This window comes from Heterodontus francisci, chromosome 1 (genome assembly GCF_036365525.1).
Source record: "Heterodontus francisci isolate sHetFra1 chromosome 1, sHetFra1.hap1, whole genome shotgun sequence".
Taxonomy (NCBI): domain Eukaryota; kingdom Metazoa; phylum Chordata; class Chondrichthyes; order Heterodontiformes; family Heterodontidae; genus Heterodontus; species Heterodontus francisci.
This window is the reverse complement of record NC_090371.1, coordinates 51,515,997-51,524,404: the sequence shown is the minus strand read 5'-3', so window position 1 is coordinate 51,524,404 and position 8,408 is coordinate 51,515,997.

Below are 8,408 nucleotides of genomic sequence, written 5' to 3'. Positions count from 1 at the left end.
CTTATACACACTACTGAGTCAGCGGCGCTTGAGATGGCTTGGCCATGTGAGCCGCATGGAAGATGGCAGGATCCCCAAAGACACATTGTACAGCGAGCTCGCCACTGGTATCAGACCCACCGGCCGTCCATGTCTCCGTTATAAAGACGTCTGCAAACGCGACATGAAATCGTGTGACATTGATCACAAGTCGTGGGAGTCAGTTGCCAGCATTCGCCAGAGCTGGCGGGCAGTCATAAAGACAGGGCTAAATTGTGGCGAGTCGAAGAGACTTAGTAGTTGGCAGGAAAAAAGACAGAGGCGCAAGGGGAGAGCCAACTGTGCAACAGCCCCAACAAACAAATTTCTCTGCAGCACCTGTGGAAGAGCCTGTCACTCCAGAATTGGCCTTTATAGCCACTCCAGGCGCTGCTTCACAAACCACTGACCACCTCCAGGCGCGTATCCATTGTCTCTCGAGATAAGGAGGCCCAAAAGAAAAAGAAAGAAAAAGAAATTACACAATACGAGATCTAAGGGAGCTTTATCCCTAGTCGGTTCGACAACATATTGCTCCAAGAAACTGTCACGAAAGCAGTTTACAAATTTGTCTTCTAGACCACTGTTGCCAATTTGATTGTCCCAGTCTATATGCAGATTAAAGTCCACCACAATTAATATGTTACTTTTTTTACATGCTCCAATAATTTCCCATTTATTGTTCTGTCCAATCATATAACTACTGTTAGAGGGGCTGTAAACCACTCCCACCAGTGTTTTCTGACTCTTGCTTTTCCTAATTTCCACCCAAACTGATTCTACTTCATGAACTTCTGAGGCCAGATCCCTTCTTATTAATATCCTTATGCCATCCTTTACTATCAGAGCTACCCCTCCTCCTTTGCCATTCTGTCTACCTCTCCGAAATATTGTGTACCCTGGAATATTCATTTCCCAACCTTGATCTCCTTGTAACCATGTCTCAGTAATGGCAATTAGATCTAGATCATTTGCCTCTATTCGTGCCACTAGTTTATCTATCTTATTACAGATGCTGCGTGCATTCAGATAAAGGAACTTTAATTTCATTTTTTACCTCTATTCCCTGCAATGACCTTATTTGCCAATGTACAATTTTTGTTAAACTGTCCTTTCCTGTCCCATTCTGTTGGGAGTTACCCACATTGCTATCCTGCTCCTATGCCCTAACCCCTCTCTTTGAATTTCTAAATTTCCCTTTACCCAAACTTCCACCTCCCCCCACCTGCTCTGTTAGTTTAAAGCCCTGTCCGCAGCCCCAGTTATGCGATTGCCCAGGACACTGGTTCCAGCCCGGTTCAAGTGAAGCCCATCCCAATGGAATAGTTCCCTCTTCCCTGAGTACTGATGCCAGTGCCCCAAGAATCAAAACCCTTTCTTCCCACACCACTCTTTGAGCCATGCATTTAGTTCTCTAATCTGCTTGACCCTGTGCCAATTTGCGCGTGGCTCAGGTAACAATCCGGTAACATCAGTTGTGGGGAAGTTACTGGAATTTATCATGCGAGACTGTGAGTACTTGGAAAAATACTAGCTGATCAAAGACTGTTAGCATAGGTTTATAAGGGTAGATTATGGCTGACTGTTCTAGTTGTTTATTTTGACGAGGTCACTGGCGTGGTGAGTAGGGGAGTGTCTTAAGAATGTTGTCTATATAGACATTTTGAGGCATTTAATAAGGTTCGGCAGAAGAGATTATTAGCAAAAACGAGAGTGCACAGAATTGGAGGTAACCTTGTGCCAAAGTGGGCGGCACAGTGGCGCAGTGGTTAGCACCGCAGCCTCACAGCTCCAGGGACCCGGGTTCGATTCCGGGTACTGCCTGTGTGGAGTTTGCAAGTTCTCCCTGTGTCTGCGTGGGTTTTCTCCGGGTGCTCCGGTTTCCTCCCACAAGCCAAAAGACTTGCAGGTTGATAGGTAAATTGGCCATTATAAATTGTCACTAGTATAGGTAGGTGGTAGGGAAATATAGGGACAGGTGGGGATGTTTGGTAGGAATATGGGATTAGTGTAGGATTAGTATAAATGGGTGGTTGATGTTCGGCACAGACTCGGTGGGCCGAAGGGCCTGTTTCAGTGCTGTATCTCTAATCTAAAGGTTGGGAATTGGTTGAGAACTGGGAGACAGTGAGTAGTGTTAAAGTGTGATCAGCGGGATGTGACAAGTGGTGTTCCTCAGGGATCCATACTGGGGTGACAGCTTCTCACCATGTCTATCAGTGACTTGGATGAAGGAATAAAGAGTTGTATATCCAAGTTTATAGTTAACGCTAAATTAGGAGGCACAATAATTTGTGTGAATGGGAGCAGAAAATTAGAAAGGGACAGAGACTGAACGAGTGTGAAAAATTGACAGATGGAGTTCAATGTGGGGAAGTATAATATCCACTTTGGATCTGAGAAAAACAAATTAGAACATTTCCTTAATGCATGAGGAACAGTGGTATACTGCATTCTGTTTTGGGTACAAAATCTCAGAAAACATATTGAATGTCATCAGGGCATAAAAGGCTAAATTAGGAGGTCAGTTTGGATTGTATTCCCTTGAGTTTATAAAGTTTACTGGTAGATACAGTGAAACTTTGAGGGTATAATCTTAAAATTAGAGTGGGCCTTTTCGGCATGAAACCAGAAAGCTCTTTTTCACAAAGGTTAATGGAAATTTTGGTGAGGAGAGGATGTATATTTTTCAAAGAATGAAGGTTCTATAAGGTAGGTAATCTTCTTTTCCTTCACAGACAACTAAATGATACTTAATTACCATCATTCAGGGGAGAATAGGTCCCCGAGCAGGAGCTGTCAGCACTACTCAGCAGAGGTGTGTTGTAATTAAATATAGACAGAAACATTTGGTAATTGTGTGAGAATTTTCCAAGTGTCAGGCTTGCAAATGCTGTCAGTTGGAACCTGATGAGCGTATCCAGGAAGCAGCTGTGGAGTGGACAGAGTGCATCTTAATGTGTTTCCTGTCATTTTCCCTGCAAGATCATGGTAGTGCAGATGCACTCAAAATCTATTTAGTTATCTGTTGTTTTATCAACAATTTGCCTTGCATCTTCACAGCATAGGACTGTTATTTCCAAAATTGCTCCTTATGAGTGACACAGTAACTTAACTTAAGGTTAAAAATATTGGGTGAGTCCTAAAGGTTTATTGGTTTTATCTGACAATGCTGTGACCATTCTAAGATTGTACACATGATCTTAGCTGATTATCTCACTGATTACTAGCCTAGCCCTCCTTTATAGATTCCCTAATGTATTTACTGCCTCTTCCCCAATATGAGCATGGTGGGTTCAGGACTCCATGCGAGTCATTGATAGACGACTTTAGATGAGACAGAGCAGAGAGTGGGCCCCCAGTAGGAGCCACTTGAAACAACTGGTGGGATGGATTGGTAGATGCCTCTAAGTGCCATATTACAGCTTTGTGCAAAGTCAAGAAGTGATCTTGAGATTACTGACTGAAAGGTAAATTCTGCATCTGTTACATATTTACACTTGGGTCCGAGTAGATACCCAGTTCAGCCTGGAAACAATCCTTTTGAATGTGTTATGAAGGCACTTTGTCTGTCTTCAATGATAGCAAAATACCAATTAAGGTTAATTTTGTTCTTTTTTAAGACATGTCTGAACAGTTCCGCTCCACTGCTCAGAAATCCTAGACAAGCTTCCTCTGACCCAATGAAAGGTCCATTATCAATTTGAGATCAATTGTATCCAAATGGATACAAGAAGGAAATGCTTCAGCCTACATTTCACTGTCTCACATACCTTGCAGGAAGAATCAACTGCATAGTAAACACACCTTTTCAGTGAGACCCCTCCTATGACAGCCTAACTTAAGCAGTTACTGACCAGCATCCTACATGGCACAGGACTTGGCTCCTTAGAACGGGCATGGGGGGAATGGGAACCATGTTATAAAATGCTAGATTTCTGTTGGGTAGGGAGTTCTGGTCTGCCTTACTATGGGCACAACCAGGGCCTTTCTCAATCCACCAAGTTTCAAATGGTCTTGTTAAGGGAGTTAAATTGGTCATGCTGAACACTCTGCAATTCCAAGACACATTTCTTGGGGAAGAATGCCTCTTGCTCAGAGGGAATCTGTGGATATCACAGAAGAACCTATTAAATTTCTTGGTGGGGAAGAGGCGGGAATACCTTCCCTATTCTACTCGGCCAATAGCAAAATACTGCAGATGTTGGAAATCTAAAACAAAAACTGAAAATGCTGGAAATACTCAGGTCTGGCAGCATCTGGAGAGAGAAAGAGTTAGCGTTTCAGGTCGATGACTTTTCATCAGAACTATGCTACTCAGATTCTGTATTACTAACCAATCTTGCAAGTAGACCTGGTATGTCCTACGATGCAAATGCATGTAACAAAATTTAGGTAACTGATGGGGAGACCCAGGGATTAAACAGAGAACTTTTGTTGTTCTATATCAGCTTACTGGAAGGGATCACATGATGCATCTTGTCTTCAGTAGTTGGATTGAATAAACAATCAATCCATTGAAACCTAGAAGTTTGTAGAACAGAAGGAGACCAATCAGACTATTGTGTCTGTGATCCATTCCCCACGGCAAAGCATGAAGAAATTTCTCCTAACCGCTTTTCCCTTTCTGTGACAACTTTATGTTGATTGATCTTTGTCATTGATTCCCCAACCAGAGAAATTATTTTAAAAACCTCCATGAAATCACCATTTAGTGGAAGCAGTCCCAGAATCTCACTTCTTGTCCCATAACTATGATTTCCCATCCCTGGAATCATCCTGGTGAATTTGTGATGTACACTCTTATGGCTTCAATGCCCTTTTCTATAATGAGATACACAATAATTTAACTTTTTCAAATGCATTCATTTTTTTCTTTCTTCGTGTAGTATTAATGTCTTATTTATAAAACCCAAAATGCTCGCCATCTTTATCTACCTGCAGTATGTATTTGAACCCCCAGGTGTGTCTGCTCATCTGCACTCCTTAGTGTCTTATTCCAACCACTCCAGTCAAAGCCACAAATCAAAATATGCGATTCTGATTGTGGTGGGAGAAATGCACTGTTAATTCAATCCCGTCCCTCCACAGATCGCCTAACATATCATTTTAAACTTTCCAAATTAAAGAAAGACCCAACCAAATTGTACCATTTATTATTTCAGCTATGAAGAGAGACTGAAAAGGCTAAAGTTGTTTTCTTTAGAGCAGAGACGGCTGAGGGGGAACTGATTGAGGTATACAAAATTATGAGGGGCATTGATAGCTTAGATAGGAAGAAACTTTTTCCTTTAGCAGAGGGGTCAATAACCAGGGGATGTAGATTTAAGGTAAGGGCAGGAGATTTAGAGGGGCTTTGAGGAAAAAAAATTTCACCCAGAGGGTGGTTGGAATCTGGAACACACTGGCTGAAGAGGTGGTGGAGGCAGGAACCCTCACAACATTTAAGCGATATTTAGATGAGCACTTGAAACGCCATAGCATAAAAGGCTACAGACCAAGTGCTGGAAAATGGGATTAGGTTAGGTGCTTGATGGCCGGCACAGATACGATGAGCCGAAGGGCCTGTTTCTGTGCTGTATAATGCTATGACTATTAACCCCCGAATGAGGCTAACCAAATCGGGTGTCTTTAAATCAACAAATTAACTGTTTAATTAGAAAAACTATGAAGATATAAACAACATTTAAAACAGAAAAAAATTAGAGTCCTTGCAAATTTACGCACCTGCCGGAGGTAAAAAAAAATCCAAGGTTGCTTGAAGTCCTCACAGCTGTCCAATGGGGAAAAGGTGCTCTTCAACAGTAGAACGGTCCATAGTCTAATTCCAGCAGTAAGTGATGCTTTCCTTCTCCGGTGATGAATTTCAACAATTAACAACTTGCAAACACTTTTTAAATGAATCAATTTGGCTTTAGAATTTTTGAGGGATAAAAGATAGTCACAATCTAACTTCCCTTCCTTCAATTTAAATTATCAGAGATCTCTGTTTTGGCTTGATTTTTTTTAGAATTTTGAGAGATAATAATTAAACAGACTCAATTCTCTTCCTTCAGTTTAAATGGCTGAGAGCCCTTCTTTCAGGTGCTACCACATAGCTGCCTGTCTCTATCCTCTGTTAGAACAATCTGCTTTCAAAAGCCAGTTCAAAAGATAATTGCAACATTGGTCCATGAATGGCTGTTGCTGGGTAACCAGGATGCATTCTTTGAAGTTGGTTGGTTCCCTTTTCGTATGCTTGTATCTAATGAAAACCAAAATGCGCACTGTCTAACTCCTGAGGTTTGCTGGTTCTTAAAGCAGTATGGCTCCTTTTCCAGCCTTAAAGGCACACCGCCTTCTTCCCAAAAGAAAACTACAGGATCATAACAATACTTTCTTTGCTTCTCTTATTTCCATTTTCACTTCTCCTCTGAACCTTCTATATTCATCCTGTTTCATTGTGTTATCTACCTGACATCTGTCATAAGCACACCTTTTCTTCTTTCTCTTTCTCATCCAGGGAGTTCTGGATTTATTTGCCCTACCTTTCCCCTTCTAGGGAATATACCTCGAATATGCCTGAACTATCTCTTCATTGAAGGTAGCCCATTTGTTTTCCATTCCAACCTTCGATTCCAATTTATTCGACCCAGACCCATTCTTACCCCATTGAAGTTTGTTCAACTGCTCTTTACTGGGCCATACATGCTGGCTGCCACCTTTCTGTGCATTCTTTACAAAAAGTAGAGCACACACTGATAAAGGAACAGGCTTGCCTGAGAGCCATACTAATAAGACATTGCAAACATCCAGGAGAATAATAAAAATGTCCTACAGCTACGCTTATGACAATGCAGTGTCTGAGTGATAGGAAGGGGGGGGGGGGTGAAGGGGTGGTTAAGGGAAAGAAAATGGGCTAAACTGTGGGAAATAACTAATTACAGGAAGACAGTTATTTGAATTTTTCTTTATGACCCACTGCCGCAGATCACTATCCTGTATTGACACTTTGTGTGCACTGCCTGATGCAAGGACTGAGCATTTGGATAAAAATGAACTTAGAGAAAGCCAGCATGGATTTGTAAAGGATGAATCATGTCTAACTCACCTTGTGGAATTTTTGGAGGAATGTTTATGGATACTATTTATATTGACTTCCAGAAGGTATTCAATAAGGTTCCACACAAGAGCCTTTAAAATGGAAGCACATGGAACTGGATGCACCTTTTGACATGATTAAGGAATTGATTAGGAGCTAAGGAAAATAGTAAGGATAATTGGCAGGAGTGACTAGTGATGCCCCCCCAGGGATCTATACTGGGGCTTCAGTTTTTCACTATATTTATCAATGACTTAGATAAGGGAATAGAGAGCCATATATCCAAGTTTGCTGATGGCATCAAATTAGTAATAATTAAAAATAAGCACAGTAAGTAATGTAGATGGGAGCAAAAAGTTGTAAAGGAACATTGTTAGATTAAGTGGGCAAAACTGTGGCAGATGGGAGTTCAACATGGCGAGTTGTGAGGTCACGCATTTTGGGCTTGTGATCGACTGCATTATTTTTGAAATGGCGAGAAACTAGGAAGTTCACGTACCTAAATTTGAAGAAAGTGTTTGATAAAGTACCACACAAAAGGCTGGTTAACAAAATTGAGACTTAAGGAATAGGAGGGTCAGTGTCCAATTGGTTAAAAAAATCGGCTTAAAGACAGAAAGCGAATCGTGATGAATGCTTGTTTTTCAGACTGGAGGATGGTAGACAGTGGTGTTCCCCAAGGGTCAGTGCCCAGACCACTACATTTTTTGCTATATATAGTTTGGATCCTGGAATACAGAGTAGAATCTCAAAATTTGACCATGATACCAAATTTGGAGGAATGGCAGTGAGGATGACGTGAACCATCTGTACCAGGACATAGATAGCAGAATGGGCAGACAAGTGGCAGATAGAATTTAATACAGACAAGTGTAAGGTGATGCATTTTGGCAGAAGGGAGAGGGTGAGGCAATATATACTTAATGCAGTTCTAAAGAGTGTGCAGGAACAGAGGGACCTGGGGGTGCATGTGCCTCTCTCTTTGAAGGTGGTAGGACATATTGAGAGTGTGGTTAGCAAAGCATATGGGATCTTGGCTTCATAAATAGAGGCATAGTATACAAAAGCAGGGAAGTTATGCTGAAACTTTGTAAAGCTCTGTTTAGGTCCCAAATAGCGTGTTGCATAAGGTTCTGGTCACCACACCTTAGAAAGGATGTGAAGGTCCTTGAGAGGGTGCAGAGGAGATAACAATAGTGCCAGCAGGGATGGGGGATTTTAGTTACAAGGTTAGGTTGGAAAAGCTAGGTTTGTTCTCCCTGGAACAAGAGATTGAAGGGGGATTTGATCGAGGTGGACAGACTGAGAG